The following is a 22252-nucleotide window of genomic DNA, read 5'->3' as shown; positions in this document are numbered from 1 at the left end:
GGTCCCTGGCTTTCAATACATAGCAAGCTACCCAACCTCCATCCATCCTCTATTTAAATGTTTATTTTTCTCCTGGGTTTCTTTGCCATGGGACTAAGAGCATGATGAATGAAAGGCTTCAGGAATAAAATCCACCGGATACAGAAGAGAAGTTAATGAAAGTTATAGTCACAGAAGTGAGGGATGGGAGAGGTCGTGGGGGATTATATCCACTCTGCTCCATTGGCTATCACAGTAGATGGTCATCTCCAACGGAAAGCACAGAGGGCCTAGGAGTCAGGGGCTCTAGTTTGCCATCTGTCACTCATCACATGTGTGTCATTGACCATCTCAGGCTTTTGTGATTCTATTACAGTAGCAGCTTGACCTTCCAAGGGTACATGCGTGGGACAGCCTCGGGACAGAGAAGGAATACAGAGCTACTGACTGACCAGAAAACATCTTGGAGAAAGACTGGTAACCCCAAATGGGCGGGCAGCCTACTTACTATTGAAGGTCAGAAGTAGTAGATGGAAGGCATGATTTAAAGCAGTGATGGGCAAAGGGGCCAAAGGAAAGGAAATGTTCATCTGTGAGTCTGTTTCTAAATCAACTCTTTTGAAGTTTCATTGTATTGTATCTTACTCATTGTATTTGTCAGATTAGGAATAATGTCGCAGGGCTGGATAGAACCAGCCTGGGGGGGGCCCCATCTACTCCCCCTTCCCCCCCAGGACTTTGCCCATCACTGATTTAAAGGATCTGTTGGGTGGACTCACCCAGGGTCATTCCCTTCTCCAATTTATTGCTTACTCAAATAGACTAATAGTTCTGACTACAACTTCTTTGGTAGGCTGGCCTTCCAGTGGAGGCTCCTTGATGACCTTCTGAAGGCCTAGGGACTTGTGGGGGAGTAATGAGGCTGTTGCTGTATGTCTCTGCAGCTCCCCTCCTTCTTCTGTACCTCCCAACGTGCCACTGTTGAGAGATGTTCAGCGGGCCAGCTGTCCCTTAGCCAAAGGAATGTTTTGTGTTACAAAATGGAGCAGAGATGGGAATTGAAACTAGGCAAGTGGTGAGTAAGGGCAGAGAGGCTCCCAGAGCAGCAACGGAAGGACAGCCCAGGCAGAGGAACCATTTTCTTTATGGGGTTTTGTGGAGAGACATATATGGCAATGAACACACCCTCCTTGAAATCACTGCTAAGTCACCATCTTACTCCATAGTGAGTCATAGGAGGACTAGGTCATCCATACTAAGTCATATGAATCACCTGTCAAGGGACAATCACCTTTAAGTCCAAAGTGATAGCCCATCTACCACGTTCTACATTTCCCAGAGTGCCTTGAGGCAGCAGGACCTCTGAATATAGCTTTTCATTTAACGGGGGGAGGAAAGAGCTGAACTGAAATAAATAAAACTTCCTTCCCAGGACCACCCAGCATCAGTAGCTCTGAGACCCGCATTCTCGGGGTCCCACCCCCTCCACATCTGATAAGTGAAGGGTTCGACATCGACAAGGGCCCGAGATACCCGGGAAAACGAAGGAAATGAGCCGGAAAGGCTGGAGGTGGGGATCCCGTGCATTTCTAAGGCTCAGAAAGCTAGCCTTGGCTCCCCATCCCCCAATCCCAGGCTGCTAAAGAGGGAAAAGGCGAAGAGCCTGGAAAGGGGAGGAGTGAGAGGACCGAGAAGAAGGCTGGTAAATTGGAGATGATGTCATGGAGGCATAACTTTAAAGAAACCCATATTCACGTCTGAGTGCTAGAGAATAAATGGCATGTCAGTTGTGTGGCTGGAGAACAGGTTTCCCCGGGTGGGATTAAGTGATCGCCTTCCTGGAAACAGACTTTCTCAGTGCTGGGACTGATAAGGGATGAAAAAGCTACCGCGGGGTTTCGGGGGAAACATTTTGACGTGGAAGAGCAGGCTGGGTTAACCGTTGAGAAAACACAGAGGCAGGACCCCGGCTGAGGCACGCAGGGCAGCGCCTCGGCAGCGGGACTCAGATTACCGAGTGGGGCGGACGCAGCGAGGCAGATTAAACCGACAGGACGTGTTTCTGAAACTGTTGCCCGACATTCCTAAACGGACACATGAAACAGCGAGCAACTCTGGTGTGTGCTGATGTCTCCAAGCATCCACGGGGATCCAGTCTCGGCTAGCTGCAGCTGTTGGCCGCATTCTCCAAACACGTGTTGAAGGGGGCCCTCTGGACGTGACTCTGGGCCACGTCATTCCAGGCAGCAAGCACATGCTGATGCTGGACCGCTGCTGCAGCCAGAATGCCATAAGTCCATGGAAAAGAGAGAGATTAGCACACTGGATGCTCGGCAGACCAGCACATAAAGCATTCTGTAATTGGGACAAACGCTGGGTTGGCAGGGATTTCCAGAGGAATGCAATTGCACCCGAGTCTCAGTATTAGCTCACAGTCCCTGGACTCCATGCTTTTGGAACTGAACACCCTCTCCATACAATTGCCTTTTATATGAGAGGGATCTCTGAGTTTTCTCAGGATGGAGATCTCTCAGTGTGGAAAATCCTTCCACGTTTTCAGATTGCAGCTTATCTATGTCATATTTGAATAGTCCCAGGGAGTTAGTTGCCCGAGTTGTTCATTTTTAAGTGACCAAATTTGTCCAAAGTCACCTACCTAGTGGTCATCAGAGATGAAAGATGGGGCTAAGTCTTCCTGACATATTGTAGCCTGTGTTGGCAAACCTAGGCAGGAGAGCTGGAGGGGGCTGTTCCTCTGCTGCTCTCCAGGTGCCTGAGGAAATTTCTCCCATCACCTCCCCTCTGCCCAGCAGCCCAATGGAAGCCCTTCCTCCCTCCCCTGTCTGGGGTAGGGTATGAGGCTCACATGCCACGTAAGGGCTGCAGTTTGGGCACTCGGTCTCTAAGAGGTTCCCCATCACTGCTCTAGTCATTACATCTTGTTGCCTCCCTATGCCTTGTGTTGGGGTTGTGTAGATACTTCAGTAAGGAGATGTCCTAGGATGGGATCTGAAACAGACTTTCACATCATATACTGCTCAGTTTAACAATCTTTCCTACCCCCACCATTTTTATTATTATAAACTTAATAGCTGTAGACACTTTACTACAAATACAGAAGGCAGGAAAACAAACAGAAAAAAACACACATATGAAACTGAATCTCTGCTGCATTTAATTTGGCTTCAGGTTTTCTCTCTTTCTTTTTTAACATTTTAAATTTACATGGCAGTTCTGTTTGTATACCCTTTAAAACTTCATTATGATCTCTTCTGTTTTTTTTTTAATGATTTATCAGTGCTTTCTTCCTTTTTAAAAAAATAATAAAGGGGCACCTGGGTAGCTCAGTGGATTGAGAGCCAGGCCTAGAGATTGGAGGTCCTAGGTTCAAAACTAGCCTCAGATACTTCCTAGCTGCGTGACCCTGGGCAAGTCACTTGACCCCCATTGCCTACCCTTGCCACTCTTCTGCTTTGGAGCCAATACACAGTACTGATTCAAAGACGAAAGGTAAGGGTTTAAAATATATATATGTGTATATATATATACACATATATATATCTTAAACCTCCCCGTTTTTTATTTCTCTCCTCAACAAATAAATAAACAAGTGAAAGAAAGCCCTCCCCTACGTCAAATAAGTATAGTCAACCAAATTCACTGTGTCTGAGAATGTGTCTCATGCTATGTCCAACCCTAGCACACACAATCTCTTACAAAAGTCCATTCTAATATATTTTTTAAAATCAGTTTCAGATCTACTCAGTTATATCTTCCCCAGGGTATGCATTACTCTAAAATGCATTTTTTTCAAGCTAAACAATTCTAACTCCTACTATTATCTTTGATGACCCATCCTAAAAACTACCATTCACTGAGCTGGTACCCCAGAGGATTGGCTTCATCTAGCCCTCAGGTGTCTAGGAGTAACCCTGAAAGATTATAAGGTTTTCTGTAATTCCATCAGTTCAAATCTCCATTTCAGTGCATTCTCCCCAAAGTCAACCAACAGTTGGAGTTATCGCTTTTATATAATTGATTGGCCTAGGGATTAGCACTCAACTTACTTTTTTTTTTTTTTTAATAACCCTTACCTTCCATCTTAGAATCAATACTATGTATTCATTGTAAGGCAGAAGAACAGTATGGGCTAGGGAAAGGGGGTTAAGTGACTGGCCCAGGGTCACACAGCTAGGAGTGTCTGAAGTCCAGTTTGAACCTAGGACTTCCTGACTCCAGGCCTGGCTCTCTATCCACTGAGCCACCTAGCTGCCCCTCAGTTTACTTTTACAAAGAGATATTAATTCAGAAGGCATAGCAAAAACAGAAGTACCAACATTCCCCTAAACCAGGGTCACATTCTTCTCTATACTGTGTGATTCCCTGGGGGAAATAGGCTCAAATTCAAAGCAGTTAGTATGTAGAATTTACCCACAAGTTCATTTGCCATTGTGGCTTAGGCAATCTTTTACTGCAGAGCAAGAAATCTTGACTGCCAAGAACCAACCCTCTCCTACCTTGGGACAAGCTAATTGGTTACAAGCAGACTGGTGGAGACTCCAGTCTCTGTATTTCTAGAGACTCACTCATCAGGTAGGTCATAGGCACCTTCTCCAGCTTGGCTACAAGCAAGGTATGGACTTCCAACCTTTTGAAATTCATCATAAAAATAAAATGAAACTCATGATCAATACTCCACCTAAGAGAAAAAAAAGAATAGACCAACAGAAAACAGCAGGACCATGAACTCCTGGGTTGAGGGAGATAAAGGCCAGAGGACTCTCCCCATATCCAGATGCTAACAATATGTCTCTCTTTTGTGGCTACCAAGAAACAGGTTGATTAGATCTGTTGGTATCTTTTGTATGTACACCCAATTCTGCTTAAGCAGCTAAACAAAAAGGATAGCCTTTGCCATACTGTAAGCAGGCAGTAAAGAGCCATTAAAAAAACCCCTATCTATACTCCATAGTCCACCTGGGAAATTGCAACAGGCAAAGGTTCCTCACTCCATGGGCTCATAAGAATTGGGCTCTCCTTGGCCAGGCCTCCAGTATACTACCAGAGACTGGAGTCAACTTCACTATATCTGGCACATAGTAGTGCTTAATAAATATGCTAGATGAATGACCACCTACTTCTTTGATGTGTATCCACTATTCTCCGTGGAGAAATCTTCGAAAGGAAATAGGGAAGAGAGCAAAGAGCAGGGCAGTCGTGTGTCATGGGTCAGGAAACATACATGATCAGCCACCACCTGGACACTCAAACCAGGTTCTTGTGGCACTAACTACACAGGACCCTTTCCTGTCCTAAGCAGAACACTGTATTTCTGACCTAACAATGGAAAGTTAAAAGTGAGTAGATCACAGCTGAACTTCCATCAAATTGTGCTCATCATTAAGACTAAATCTGTTAATTAGCTTTCTTGTATTGATTTCAGTACATGCTAAAAACTCATCGAGTTACTAGAAAACTAAAAAGAAATACTATATAAACTATTTATATTACATTTCAAATAAGTACACATATAAAGGAGAAAGAGGCTTTAAGAGAAAGTTCAAGGGAGCAGGTGGGTGGCTCAGTGGATTGAGAGCCAGACCCAGAGACTAGAGGTTCTGGTTTCAAATCTGGCCTCAGACACTTCTAGCTGGGTGACCCTGGGCAAGTCACTTAACCCCCATTGCCTAGCCTTTACCACTTCAAAATAAAATAAAAATTTTTAATTAAAAAAAAAGATGGAAGGTAAAGGTTTTTAAATAAAAGAAAAGAAAAAAGAAAAAGCCCCAACAGGGAAAAACAATGGGAAAAAGAAATGAGGGGTGGAGGGGAGGTAAAGTTGAGGACTATGTATGAACAGGAGATAAGAGAAAAGACTAGGAAGGCCTGAAGAATAAACTAAATTATTAAAGAAACATGAGAGCAAAGAAAATAAGATGAATATCTTGAAGAAGATTAAAGGCCAAGACCTTTTTTATATCTTCCTTTTAAGTGTGAGGAAAGAACCCCCCCCCCAAAAAATACTAAAATAAGACAATCTGGAAAAAGAAACAGCCATATAAAACAAGAAGTAGAAATAGAAATCCAAAGAGAACATCTGTTTAGGACCCAGGAAAGTGAAACTGAATGGAAAAAAAGGATTTGTCAGGGGCAGCTAGGTGGCTGAGCCTACAGAGAACCAAATCTAGAGATAGGAGGTCTTGGGTTCAAATGTAGCCTTAGATGCTTTCTTGCTGTGTGACCCTGAACAAGTCACTTAATCCCCATTGCCTAGCCCTTACTGTTCTTCTGCCTTAGAACCAATAGACAGTATTGGTTCTAAGAGGGAAAGTAGGAGTTTTTAAAAAAAGGTTGCTTCAGGGATCTGAATTGCACATTTAGAGTACCCAAACACTAAATAATAATCTTAAGAGATTCATCACGCACAATTTAATTTAACAAGAATGTTTTCATTAATATAGGAGGGAAAACATACCCATTCTTGTCTAGAGCAGCTGCCAGAGAACACCTTTCCCTACTCTAATCTCACCCCCTCAGTGACATATCTCTTTTCTTTTTTCATCATTTCCAGAGGATGGGATTAGTTGGATCTAGGATTTCTTTTCTTTCCCATGTGGGATCATTATATTCTTTTTGTTTCTCTCTGGCTCTAATAATGCTTAGGGACCATTTATGGCATAGTCTGAAACCAGCAGGCTACCTTGAGCTCTGGATCTGTATGATACCCACAGTCACGAATGCCCCTCTGTGTTTTTCTGGCTGTAAGACCATGTAGAAATATTAAAATTTCCCAGTTTGGCATCTAAGACTCTTCATGGCTTCATTCCTTTCTACTTTCCCCATCATCTTACACTTTATTCCCTTGTATGAATTCTATGATCTAGCTAATTCTATGATTTCCCATCTCCATATTTCAGTGCTCAAAACTTAGGTGTCAGACTCAGTTCCCATCACACACATCTCCACATGCAATGAGTGTCTCTACCCTTCCTAACTTCTCTTATAGTCCTCCTTCTCTCCTCTGACATGGCAAACATCCTGGTGCAGGCTCCCATCACCTCAAGCCTCAGCTACTGAAATAGCCTTTTTGGGGGACTCCATGCTTTAAATCTCTCCCCACTCCATTCCATCCTCCATTGACTTTCCTAAAAGATGGGTCTAACCATATTACTCCCCTATTCAATAAACTCCAGTGGCTGACTATTCCCTGCAGGATCAAAAATCAACCTCTGTTGGACTTTCAAAGCCCTTCTCAACCTGGTAGTCCCTTCATCCCTTCCAGCTTATACTTTATGTCTCTCCACACAACCTCTGGTCCAATGATGACATGGCATCCTTGTCATCTCTCTCACACAACACTCCCTCTCACCAGACTCTAAGCATTTTCTCTGGCTGTTCCCCATGCCTGGAATTCCATCCTCATCTCTGCTTCCTGGCTTCCCAGGCTGCCTTCAAATTTCAGCTAAGGTTCCACCATCTGAAAGAAGCCTTCAACAGTCCTTCTTGATTGCAGAGCCTTCCCTCTATTGATTGTTTCCAATCCATCCTTGCTCTATCTGGTTTATTTGTAATCATTTACTTGTTGTTTCCCTCATTAGACAATGAGCTCCTTGAGAGCAGGGAATGGTTTATTTTCTTTTTTGTTTTGCATTTCATTGTATCTTCAGTAGTTAGCACAGTGCCGAGTACATAAATAAACATTTAATAAATACTAGTTGACAACCATCTAGGTGGCTCAGTGGATTGAGAGCCAGTCCTGGAGAAAGGAGGTTTTAGATTCAAATTTGGCCTCAGATACTTCCTAGCTGTGTGACCCTGGGCAAGTCACTTAACCCCTATTTCCCTAGCCCTTGCCATTCTTCTGCCTTAGAACCAATACTTAGTATCAATTCTAAGATAAAAGGGTTTTAAAAAATATTAGTTGGCTCATTGTGTGTCCCCTGGATTTATTTCCCTGGCTTCCTTCAAGACACAGCTCAAATCCTATCTTCTGTAGGAGGCCTTACCTGTTCTACCAACTACCAGCACCTTTTCTTCTCAGATTATTGTCCATCTATTATATGTATAATGTCCCTCTCTCTCTCTCTTACATATATGTGATGTAATGTGATACATGACACATATATACATATCTATAACTAGTTATTTATATATGGCCTCACTTCTCAGGTAATCTTGTATTATCTGCATATTCATATATACACACTTATACTCAGATGTGTTCTATGATGTGATATGTGATATCTATGTATATATGAGCATGTGTGTGTGTGTGTGTGTGTGTGTGTGATTATTTCTCTATGTGACTGCAGAGGCCACATCTGGACCAGGCCTGTTTTATGGTTCCTTTGCTGTCTTTTGTTGCAAATCTGTATTGTATCATCATCATCATCATCATCATCATCATCATCATCATCATCAACATCAACATCATTATCATTATCAACATCATCTTCATCCATACCTAGCTCTGATGAAGAGTTTTAAGGTTTGCAAAGTGCTTTGCATGCATTACCTCATCTAATCTTCACAACAACCTCAATGAGGTAAGCACTGACCCTGCACATTGATTAAATTTGCTGTTGAATAGAACTCCTAATTCTGCTTCACAGGAGGAGCTTTTTAACTATCTCCCCTCATCCTGTACTAAGCAGTCAATTTTAAACCCAGTTGGAGAATTTTATATTTTTCCCTATTAAATTTCTCCTTATTCATTTCAATTTGCTAAAATATATTTGAATCCTGATTTCATTATCTATTGTATTAATTCTCCCATTTTATGTCTCCCCAATATTTGATTTACCTGATAGCTGGGCTTTTCATTGAAGACATTGCAAAAAATGTTAGGCAGAATAGGAGCAAGAACAGATCCTGGGTCACTCCATTAGAGATCTCCCTCCAGGTCCATTCACTTTAGTGGTTTTTCCATCATGTCCAACTCTTTGTGACCACATTAGGAGTTTTTTTGGCAAAGACTCTGGGATAGTTAGCCATTTCCTTTTCTAGCTCATTTTAAAGGTGAGTAAACCGAGGCAACCAATGTTAAGTGACTTGCCCAGGGTCACATAGCCAGTCAGTGTCTGAGGCCTGATTTGAACTCAGGGAGAAGAGATTTCTTGACTCTAGGTCTGGTACTGCATCCACTGTATCACCTAACTGCCCCCAGACAGGGCCCATATCAATCCATTAATCAATATTCTTCCTATCAATCCATCAGTTCTTTTTGTTTGTTTGTTTTAAATCCTCATCTTCCATCTTTGAATCAATATTGTATATAAGATCCAAGGCAGAAGAGTGGTAAGGGCTAGGCAATTGGGAATTGAATAACTTGCCCAGGAACATGAAAACAAAGGAAAGTTATAAATGTTGGAGGGGGTGTGGCAAAATAAGGACATTAATGCATTGCTAGTGGAGTTGTGAATTGATCGAACCATTCTGGATGGCAATTTGGAACTATGCCCAAAGGACTGTAAAAGACCCTCTGCCCTTTGATCCAGCCATACCACTGCTGAGTTTATACCCCAAAGAGACCACAAGGAAAAAGACGTACAAAAATGTTTATAGCAGCGCTCTTTGTGGTGGCAAAAAATTGGAATATGAGGGGATGTCTTTCGAATGGGAAATGGCTAAACAAATTGTGGTATCTGCTAGTGATGGAATACTATTGTGCTCAAAGGAATAATGAACTGGAGGAATTCCATGTGAACTAGAATGACCTCCAGGAATTGATGCAAAGTGAAAGGAGCAGAACCAGGAGAACTTTATACCCAGAGATGGATACACTGTGGCACAATCAAATGTAATGGTCTTCTCTACTAAAAGCAATACAATAATCCAGGACAATTCTGAGGGACTTATGAGAAAAACACTATCCACATCCAAAGAAGAACTGTGGGAGTAGAAATGCAGAAGAAAAACAACTGCTTGATCACATGTGTCAATGGGGATATGAATGGGGATGTGGACTCTAAACAATCATCCTAGTGTAAATATCAATAATATGGAAACAGGTTTTCATCAATGACACATGTGGAATTGATTGTTGGCTACGGGAAGGGGGTGGGAGAAGGGGAGGGAAAAAAACATGAATCATTTAACCATGGAAAAATATTCTAAATTAATTAAATAAATAAAAATTTTTAAAAAGAACTTGCCCAGGGTCACACAGTTAGGAAGTATCTGAGACCAGACTTGAACCCAACATTTCCCATCTTTAGGTCTGGCTCTCAATCCACTGAGCCAACCAGATGCCCCCAAGTCCACCTAACACTACTTTCAAAGCACTTCACTTTAATTCAATTTAAGAGATATTTATTGAGCACCTACTGTGTGCAAGGCACTGTCTTAGATGTTGAATATACAAAGACAAAAACCAAAATGGCCCATTCCTTTCCCAAAGAGCTTTCAGTTGCTCACCATCTACTAGAAATATACATCAGTTCAATTTAATACAATGACAAACATTTTTTGGAGTATCTACTACATGCCAGGTAGCATATTAGATTCTGGGGATACAGAAACATAATAAAATGATCCCTACCCTCAGGAAGCTTAGATTTTATTGTACAGAGATTAGTAAATAAAAAAAGGTAATTTGAGGAAGGAGAGAATACTAGCCACAGAGAGAATTTAGAGGAGGTTTCACAGGGATGGGACATCGCAGTTAGGTGGAAGAGGAAGATGGGGATTCTGAGGGGTAGAGATAAGGTTATCCCTTATCTGAGGGAGTACTGGAGGGAATACATGGAGGCATGAGGGAGAGCACTGAGTTTGCAAAAGGGTGAGGAGTCTAATTTGGCTGGAATGTAATTTGCAAGAAGGGAAATGTCTGGAATGGTAAGCAGGAACCAGACTGTTAAGGGCTTAAATACCAAGCTAAGGAATTTGTGTTTTATCATAGAGACCATAGGGGTAGCTAGGCTTCTTGCCTCTGTGTGACCCTGGAAAAGTCATTTAACCTTTTAAAATCCTAGCCAATTTTCTAAGACTATCAGTTACAGAGAAGGGACTGACCTGCATTAATAGATAACCCCTCCTATCTCAGGTCCTTTTATTAGTGGTCACATGTTAATTCCCTACCTTATCCAATGAGCCAAGGCAACCAGAGTGTTGGACCTGAAGTCAAGAATTATCATCTTCTTGAGTTCAAATCTGGCCTCAAAAACTTACTAGCTGTTTGATCCTGAGCTAGTCACTTAACCCTGTTTGCCTCAATTTCTTAACCTGTAAAATGAGCTGGAGAAGGAAATGGCAAACCACTCCAGTATCTTTGCCAAGAAAACCTTGATGGAGTCATGAAAAATAGGGCACAACTGAAATGACTAAACAATAATCCATTGAGAAGACTTTTGAGCTGAGAAATAACATGGTTAGTCCTGCCTCTTAGGAAGATTATTGTTATAGTTATGTCGGGAAGAGATTAGAGAAGGGACTGGCATCAGGAATACCTGGTATAATCTATTATAATAGTCTAGACTTGACCTAGAGCAGTGGACCTGTAAGTAGAGAGAATGAGATGAATCTGAGAAATTCACAGGATTTAAGGAGAAAGAAGGAGATGGAAGAGTCAAAAGTGATTTGGGTTATAAGCCTGAGTGACTAGGTAGATTGTGAAACCCTCAACAGAAATAGAGATGATTTGAGGAGGGGCAGGTTTAGAGGAAAAGATGATGAATTCAATTTTGAAGATGTTGAGGTTGAGGTGCCTGATGGAAATGTCTCGCAAACAGACTATTTTATAGTCAATAGAGAATATTCTCTATTGAGAGAAATTGGACTAGAAATAGTTGCTCGTCCTTCATTTCTGGAGTGCACTAATGACCTCACAGGGAGATATCTTGACTTGTGCACAAGTTGGATTTGCGTAGAATCGCACAAAATGGTCAACCTTACTCTTTCTTCTACAGTTATCAAGGTCCAATGGCAAGACTGGTGATAGCCTGGGATGAAGTGGATGATCTTGGCCTCTTCAGTATCTGACCCAGCTTTAAGTCCTCCACAACACCAGCTTCAATAGACTTCATGGCTGTTGGAACAAATTATTCTCATCTACCCATTCTACCAGGGGAAGTTTTCACGTGTTTGGTGTAAACATAGTCCTAACTCACCAACAAGTCTGAGACCTATTGGTTACCTTCAACCTGGTTTAGCCTGTCTGCCAAGATGGTTTTACCAGCACTTGGCTACTTTGTATGCTACAGCTTCTTGGAGTCATAGGTAAGAATTGGGTGAAAGATGGACACCAAAGGTGGATGAATAGTCCAGAAAATGGCATGACATGCCCTCTCACCAGAGATACTAGTCTTCTCTGAACACTCCATACATACCAGGCTAGAGACAGAGATTTGGTACAAGCAGTGAAAATTAAAACAACAAGGGCTAAGGTGATCACTAAGTTGAGGATGTGGATAAAATGTGAAAATGATCTAGGATGGAGACTTGAGGGCCAAATACATCCACGAGTTTGGAAATGGGATAATGAACCAGCAAAGGAGACTGAGAAGTCAATATTTCAAATAGAAAGGAAGAGAACCACAAGAAAGTATCATCATGGAAGTCCAAGGAAGAAAGAGCAACCACTGCAGGGAGGAAGGATAGGTAATAGTGTAAAGGCTTTGGAAAGATCAAGGAGGATGAAACCAGAGAAAAGGTCTTTGGATTTGGCCATTAAGAGATACAAGTAACCCTAAAGAGTTGCTTCAGTTGAGTACTACAACTGGAAGCCTGATTATAAGGGATTGAAAAGTGAATGTGTGATGGAAAAAGTGGGGTCTGAGGCCCCAAGAGCAGATAAATCTTTCCTCTAGACTACCTCTTGCCCATAAGCAAATTGTGAGAAATGTTCTCAGATAACTAGTCTATTGACCCTGTCAGAAAAGAAAATGAGGTCACTGTGACATGACTCATGCTTTGCAAATCTATGCTGGCTCTTTAAGTTCAGCTCCTTCCTTTTCATCTAAACAGAAAACTATCCCTTTAAAAATTTGTTCTAGAATTTACCAAGAATTGATGTCATGTTCAGTGGTCTATAACTTGACTGTTAGGCTATTTCCTATCTGGTGGCATCTTCCCCATTTGCCATTATTCTCCAAAGATCCCTGTTACCAGACCCTTTTTTCAACTGTCTCGTCCTGCTCAAGTTTCACCTTGACTTATGCCTCCAGCCCAAACCCAAGCTCCTGGGGGTCAGTTAGGAAGCAAAGGGGCTTTCTGCCTGGATCTGATCCAGTAATTTCAAAGGTATAGAGAACTCTCAGATGAGAAAAGCTCTGTTACAAACCCCTTCCACCCACCCACACTGTCAGAACACAAATAAATGATTTGAGTAGGGTCATACCATACCTGTTAAAGGCAAGACCTGAATAGATCTTCCTGGCTCAAAGGCCAGCTTTCTGTCCACTATGCTAACCTGATTCACAAGCTGTGCTAACTTGATTTCCCTTGGTGTTAAAAGAGTGATAAATTGGCAGGGGCCAGTTCTTATTGGATTCCCAAGAAATTATGAAAATTTCAGTATGAGAATTTACACTTTAGAAATAGTCAAATGATGGGACAGCTGGATAGCACAGTGGATAGAGAATCAAGTTGGAAGGTGAGAGGATCTGGTTTCAAATTGGTTCTGAGATACTTCCTAGCTGTGTGACCTGGGCCAGTTACAACTCCAATTACAAGCCCCTTCCCATTCTTTTGTCTTAAATTTGATACTCTAATTCAGTGATTCTCAAAATGGGCACCACTGCCCCCTGGTGGGTGCTGCAGCAATCCAGGGAAGCGGTGATGGCCACAGGTGCATTTATCTTTCCTATTAATTGCTGTTAAAATTTTTAAAAAATTTAATTTCCAGGGGGCTAAGTAATATTTTTTCTGGAAAGGGGGCAGTAGGCCCAAAAAGTTTGGGAACCCCTGCTCTAATTGATACAAAGACTAAATCTATGACCCAAATCCTTCCTGTCACCATTCAAGGTCCACCTCAAATTTCACCTAATAACAGCTAGCATTTATATCACAGTTTAAGGTTTGGAAAATACTTTACACAAGTCAAATCAACAAGCATATGTTAAGCCCCTACTATGATTCAGGAACTGTGCTTAACACAGTTTTTCAGTCATTTTTCATGTCCAACTTTTGTTGACCCCATTTGGAGTTTTCTTGGCAAAGACACTCAAGTGGTATGTCATTTTCTCCTTCTCCATCTCATTTTACAGATGAGGAAACTGAGACAAACATGGTTAAGGAACTTGCTCAGAATCACATAGCTAGTAAATGTCTGGAGCCAGATTTGAACCTAGGAAGATGAGTCTTCCTTATTCCAGACCCAAAAGTCTATCCAATGTGCCTTCTGCCTAAGCAGAATTTATATAGTGCTTTAAATTTTGTAAAACACTTTACAAATATCTCATTTTATCATCACAACAACCCAGAGAGGGAGGTATTATTATTATTATCATTCCCACTTTACAGATAAGATAAGTAAACTGAAGCAGACAGCATCTAAGTTACTTGTTCAGAGTCACACAGCTAGCCCAATACCCCTTTTCTCTGAGGAGAGCACAATAGTGGCCTCTAGTCTCATTGCCTACCTTCTTCTCTTGGCAAGAATGAAACCCTCCAAGATGAAAACTCTCTCCTTGATGAGTGATCAAAGAGGGGGCTGGATGAAAACTGAAGGTCTTTCCTCTGGCCAACTCCACCCCACCCCTCATGCAGGACTAGGCCTTCCTTTCCACCAGTAAGAAGACTCCCAAGTCAATGGCTTTGGGACAGGAGTTATATATGAAATACACACAAAGCAAATCCAAGGTAGGAGGTGGAAAGAAGGAGGCATTCATTGCTGAGGGGACCAGAAAAGGCTTCACGTGGATGGCGGTATTGAGCTAACTCTTGAAAGGACCCATAGATCCCCCAATATGGACACGAGGAAGGAGAATATGCTTGGCATGGGGGATAGTCATTGCCAAGACACTGAGAAAGAAAATGGAGTCTTATGAGTGAGAAACAGCAAGAAGACTAAACCAAAGTGACTCTAGAGGAGTGATTAATGTACCACCACGCCGGAAAGGTAGACTAGGAAGAAGTTGTGAAGGGCCATTGTGAATGTGGTCAGAAAAGCATATTTTAAAATAAACATGAACAATGAGGAATTGAGAAAGGGGAGAGCTGAACAGAGAGGAGAGAAAAGAAGAGGAGGAAGATCTATAAGCAACAACACACAGATTTTAAGTATTTGTTATTTACTAGGCATGATGCTAAACACTGGGAATACAAATAGGAACAACAACAACAAAAAAAAACAGTCCTGTGCTCAAGGAGCTTAAATTCTAATCCAAGAAGAGCACACAAAAAAACACAAGCTAAAAAGGGTGGGGAAAGAAAGGGAGAGGGGTAGAAAGTGCAAGTTCAGATGAGGGCAGCCTGGGGGACAATGAAGATGTGACTAGCCTAGCCCTCTAAAATGAAGATTCTGAAAAACTAAAATTAAATTAAGATTCTTGGAGGAGTCCTAGGGGGAGATGATACTTTGGAGGTGTACACTGGGTGACTACTTGATCTTCTAAGATAAAAGAGATTTCTAGGGCATGATGGAGAAGTGATGAGGCATACAGACCAGATGGAAATGAAGAGGAACGTGGTGTTGTTTCTTTCTTTCTTTCTTTCTTTTTTTTTTTTTTTTTTTTTTTACCAATTTCATGTAATAACAAATTTCCATGTAAGTTTTCCAAATGATTCAAACTGTTCCCTTCCTCCTTTCCTCCTGCCTCAAGAGGGACATGGTGTAAAGAAAAGAGATTCAGACTAGAGGTCATCTGGTGACCTGGGTTAAGTCATTCCACCCCTACGGGCCTCAGTCTCACATTTGCCAAATAAGAAGGTTGAATTAGGTGATCACTAAGGTCCCTTCCATCTTTTAGAGTCTCTACAGGTATGAAAAAAAGAATGCAGAGATGGAGAGAAATTAAGGAGGAGAATCAGAAAGAAATGGGAGAGGAGAGGAGAGAAAAGGACAAAAGAAAGGAGGGCAAGCGAAAAGGCTTGAAGAAAGAAAAAAAGAAGAGGGAAGAGGAGAGTCCAAAGAAGTCCCTAAAATATTTAGATTTCATTAGTAAATTGGTCGATTAATTCTTTCTCAGAGTCTCAGCATGTGCCTCCATCTAATTACCCTGTTTCCTCCAAGCTGCTTCTTAGATTGGAAAGTAGCCCTGTGTCTGGAAAATGGCTATAAGCATCTTACATGCATCTGTTCCACCTAATCCCCAATAACAAATGAACTAGGGTCTGTGTGTTCTGGGGGGCAGGGTGGGGAAAGGTTTTCCCATTTGTGCTGCCATGTGGCCAGGCCGGCTGAATGTGCTCACTCACTCCTTGCCTCTCTGGGGATGGAGCCAGAGAACCAGAGTGACAAATACAGTACCACTGCTCTTCTGGCCAGAACTCAGCGAGGAGCAGAGGTTTCTTTTCCTCATCTCCCAGTTTAAAAAGAAAACAAAGCAAAAAGCCTGGCCAGAGATTCTTGAATTTCCAATCGCCTGACATTGCTTGTTCCAGTTTCTTTCCTTAATCTAGTTTTGTCTGTCTGGGCAAACATCCAATAAGAAAGAAAGAAGAAAAGAAAGAAAAGATGGGGGGGGGGGGGAAGCACCATCCAACTAACTCCAAAAGGAAGATCATTCTTTAACTTAAAACAAGTTTCACAAAGGATAACAAACCTATAGATTAAGAGAGAGAGAGAGAGAGAGAGAGAGAGAGAGAGAGAGAGAGAGAGAGAGAGAGAGAGAGAAATAGAATCTAATTTAATCTATAAGACTTCCAAGGACCCATTGCTTTGCTCACTAGTAGACAGCTTGTCAGGTCTGGAAGTCACGCAAAGAACTGAGAAAAGCCACAGTTTTACCTCACTCTTGATATATCACAAAACTCCTTAGCACTAGGACTACTGGAACAGAGAGACAAATACAAAAAGAGAGAAGAAAATCGCTTTGCCACCTTCTCATTCACTTTTATTTACCCACCCCAGAATTTTCTCACCCATCCTGCTGTTCCAGTCCCGTGTTCCCCTTCCAGTCAATTGTGAACTGGCAGATGAGATCAACTCCTAGACCACTGGTAATCTTAGCCAACCACCAACAATGCCAGGGGTGCCATCACTCCCAGCCATTTGACCCTCATAAAATGTTAGGTTCTCTACCTCCCTGAGCATGAAGTAAAATCATTTTTCTTAAATAAAAAAGGAAGAAGAGCAAAAAGTAAATAAGGAAGAGAGGAGAAAAGGAAGGAAAAGGAGGGAAAAGACAGAAGAAAAGAAAAAAAGATGAAGAAAGAGGAAAAAGAGGGAGAAACATTTATAAAATGGAGGGTAAGGTACAGGTAAGCTGGAATAGAAACAATAAAAACTCTGTCAAATAGATGGTATCCATATAAGCTGTCACTATCATTAACACATTCATTAAGCACCTCCTGTTTGCCAAACTTAGTGGGAAGCATAGAGGCATAGTGGAAAGCTTATAAAAATAAATAAATCTATATGATTCAATTTTAGGAGTCTGTGGCCTCCATATTCATTCATTTTCCACCCCGTGGCTAGAAAGTTGCCCTCAAACCTCTTAACTTTGCCACATTGTTAGTAAACAACAGCAACAATAGCTGACATTTATACAGACCTTGCAAACTTTATTTTTATTCTGACAAAGTTGAGAGCGCTCCTTGTAATTCCTGGGGAAAGGACAGAGAGGAGCCAGAGACGAGAAGATAGAGAAAGATGTTCTCGCCTCTGGAAATTTGTTCCTCTTGCTCCAAACGTGAAAGAAGCATTCCTAAAATTTTTAGAGGGAGTTCAGAGTTTAAAACTAGATCCTGCTTCAAAGTCACTGTTGAGAGATTTATAGTAACGTGTCCAATCAGACTATGAAGTGATTCTCTTTTCCCCTCACTTCTTAGCAGGAACTCAAATTGTGATGCCTGACTGAAAGGCTTTCCAGGCTTCCTGTTTAAAGCTCTCCATGGACGATATTTACAAACAAACAGAATTGCTGTAACTCACTAAAAAAAATGTTCTAAACATCTTCTTTTACTTTTATATTATTATTTTTTTATAAACCCTTACTTTCCGTCTTAGAATCAATACTATGTATTGGTTTTAAGGCAGAAGGGTGGCAAGGTTTAGGCAAGGGGGATTAAGTGACTTGCCCAGGATCACACAGCTGGAAAGTATCTGAGGCCAGATTTGAACCTAGGACCTCCCATCTCTAGGCTCAAAATCCACTGAGCCATCTAGCTGCCCTCCTTTATTTTTATAAGGAAACAAGCACAAATGTTTGAAAGAAGAGGGGAAAAGGCAGTATGGTCTAGTAGGTGGAGCCTGGGTGGCAATTAGATGACCCTTCCTTTGTCAGAGGGCTAGCTTTGAAGACACGAGAGCAAAAAGAAAAAGAAAAAAGATGAAAACACATTAGCTGATATTTAAGATAATGTGTTCCTGGCTATCTGGGCATAGAATATCTACAATGAGGATTATCTGTGCAGTTCCAGGTCATCTTCTCTCCACGTCCTCATCCTGGGACTCTTTTGTTTTCCCAGAAAATCCCAGTTCCAAGCAGCTTCCAGAGATCTTACTCTTAGCAATGGTTTCTCCACTGGTTAATTTTTAATTTACTTTTATTTGTTTTTACTCTGCAATACTCTCTTAATATGCATCCTTCTCATCTAGCCATAGAACTTTACCTTTAACAAAATAAAACATTTAAGCAACATCAGCCCACGTGGGATCCAGTCTGTCAATTCTATATGCCACATTTAGCATCCACAGACTATCTGACCTCTTCAGAAAAGAGGTAGGTGTGTTTTAGTACCCATTCGCCAGAACCAATATTAGTCATTATATATGATCTGAATTTGCTTTTGTTTGATTTTCAGTCACATTATTGTAGTTATCATGTGTATTGTTTGAGTGGTTATGCTTCATTTACATGGTGTCAGTTCATATAAATTTTCCCATGTTTCTCTGCATTCCTTGGAGTCATGATTTCTTACTACCCAGTAATTTCCCCTTATATTTAGATCCAGTCATTCTCCAATCAACAGATATCTGATTTGTTTATAGTATTTAAAGCAGTTAATATTTGAGAAAACAGTTTTCTAAATGCTGATAAGAAACCATGTATTCCAACCCTCTCCTTTAACCGAAACAGAAACTAATATTCAGTGAAGAGAAGTGACTTGCTCAAGGTCACACAACTAGTCGGTGGCAAAATTAAGACTGGAATCCCAAACTCCTTATTTCCAGTTCAGTGCATTTTCCATTCACAGCACGATGCCTCCATTTTAAGTTTACCCATATACCTTTCTCCTCTTCTTGAGAATGTTGAGGAGCTAACTATATTTACTGCTAAATGGCCAGAAGCCAGTCTGTGTGAGAAGCATTCATAAACCTTACTGGAAGAGAGGAAAAATGAGCCTAGAGTCAGTGGGCTGTTTCTTCATTGTACCAAGATCCTGTCTGAAAAAACAAACCTACTTCTGAAGATATATTGATGGCTCCCTGTGGAAGCTGTAAGTCTGGGGATCCGGGATTGGGTGGGGAGGCACTGGGGGTCAGTTTGTGTTTGTCATGCAATTTTCAATTTCTGCAAAGCAGTCTATTATGCCCAGCACAGAGTAGGCACTTCAAATTATTGTTGAGTTAGACAGAATCATGGCTAGTTGGGATTTTGTAGTCAGGGGGGATGGAGAAGGTATTGGAGGGAGGAAGTTAGTGGTAGGCTAGAATGTAGACTCTGGGGAAGCATAATAGGAGGTAAGACTGGAAAAGCTGAGGACAAGTCATGGAGCATTTAGAAGACCAGGCAAAATATTCTGGAAGGATTATCAGAGTGGTTTCAGCTTTGAGGGCTACTAAGCTGCCATCTTGGCTCCATCCCCCAGGGCAAAATAGTCTGAATTCTATTCATGGACTATAAGAAAACACTGAAGATTTTTTTGATCACATCTATTCATAATTCAGTGATTCTCAAAATGGGCATAATTCAGACTTCAATGAATCCATGATCCTATCAACATGAATGGTCTCTCCAAAGATGGCAGATCGCAACCCATTCGTGATTCCTCAAGCTTTGCCATGTTTGTCTTTGCCTTCCCATTCTCCTCTAAAGGGAGTCCAACTAGCCCTATATACCTCTTGATCTAGGACTTGGAATCAGGAAGATTTGAGCTTTAAATTCCACTTCAGATACTAACTGGCTCTGTGAACCTGGACTTAACCTCTCTCAACCTCAGTTTCCTTAGCTGTAAAAGGGCTTAATGTTAGCACCTACCTTTCAGAACACTAATAACAAATGAGATGATATAGATAAAGTTTTTGTGAACCTTAAAGCACTATATTAACATGTGTGTGAATTGAATATAAATTGTACCCCTTTTTTCTTTTAAAAAGGAAAGTTTTGAAACAGCTCCACCCTTTGATTAGGCAGTAATGCATACCTTGGGAAGATGCTAAAGGCCTCCTGGCTGCCAACCATCCCTGAAGATGCTTGCTTTTTGTTCCCTGGACTCCTGGAGTCTGGAAAATGGGCCTCTGACCTGGACCGAGGTCAAATTTGTCTGACCAGGGGGACCCAGGAGGAGTGACATCACCAGAGGTTATAAGTGAGGGGTTTAAGGAAGCAGGGTCACTGTCTTGGTCTGGAGACCTTGGTCTGGAGGGCAGCTCACATGCATGGCCTGTTTGCTGGCCATCAAACAGAGACACGAAGGGCAAACTCAGATCAGCTAGACACAGCTATGCAACTAAGTCCTTTTCTTCCCCTCTAACTCCAATTTCCCCTATCTAATAATTTATTATAATTTATCTATATAATATAGTTGTAACATATATAAATATATAATAACTTATTATATGTATCTAATGATTTATTATAATATAATTATATATGATCTATTATGATAGATCATATATAATTTATTATAATTTATCTATATAATATAGTTGTAGCATATAAAATACATAGTATAATAATTTATTATATGTTTCTAATAATTTATTACAATATAATCTATTATAACATAATTAAATGTAATTTAATTATAATACGATCTATTATAATATAATTGTATATGATTTATTATAATTTATCTATATAATATAGTTGTGACATATAAACATATGATATAATTTATTATGTGTATCTAATAATTTATTATAGTACAATTATATATAATTTATTATATGATCTATTATAATTAATTGTATATAATTCATTATAATAAAATCACATATAATATAATCATATATAATTTATCTATATAATATAGCTGTACCATATATAAATATATAATACAATAATTTATTATATGTATCTAATAATTTATCATAATATGGTCTATTATAATATAATTATATATGATTCATTATAATTTATCTATATAATATGGTTGTGACATATAAATATATAATATAATAATTTATTATAATATAATCTATTATAATACAATTATATATAATTTTATAATATGATCTATTATAATTAATTGTATATAATTTATTATAATATAATCATATATAATTTATAATAATTTATCTATACAATATAGCCATAACATATATAATATAATAATTTATTATATTTAATAATTCATTATAGTATGGCCTATTATAATTATATGTGATTTATTATAATATGATTGTATATAATTTATTATAACATAATAAATTAATATATAGTATCCAGAGAATTTTGATCCTAACACATTAGGTATTACTGTTTTTGCCCTTGACATTCATCCTTTGTTTTCCAAGAGGACCAATAACATCGCAGATTATGTCTTGACTTGCGCATGAAATGGATTTAGGTGAGGCAGAGTTGTACAGTCATTCGTCTCACTCTCTCTTCCAGAGTTTTCAAAGTTCAGAGGCAAGTTAGGATGACCAGAGATGGCCCAGGATGCAGCGGATGATCCTCGCCTCTTCTGGGATCTCTAGGAGTTCTACGACACTGGCTTTGGTCTCTTTCAAGATCTTTGGGCCAAATTGCCCTCATCTCCTCATAACGGAGACATTCCCCCCACAGGGGAAAAGTCTTCATATGTTTGAGTGTAAGAATTTACTATTCTGAATCCCTATTCTTTTAAGGTCGCTAATCAACTCCACCTTCTGATTGAGTTAAGAATGAAGCCTGAAAATCCGGCCTCAGACACTTCCCAGCTGTGTGACCCTGGGCAAGTCACTTGACCCCCATTGCCTACCCTTACCACTCTTCCACCTATAAGTCAATACACAGAAGTTAAG

Source organism: Gracilinanus agilis, chromosome 1, assembly GCF_016433145.1.
Source record: "Gracilinanus agilis isolate LMUSP501 chromosome 1, AgileGrace, whole genome shotgun sequence".
Taxonomy (NCBI): Eukaryota; Metazoa; Chordata; class Mammalia; order Didelphimorphia; family Didelphidae; genus Gracilinanus; species Gracilinanus agilis.
The sequence above is the reverse complement of the archived record's forward strand: the minus strand, read 5'-3'. Positions refer to the sequence as shown.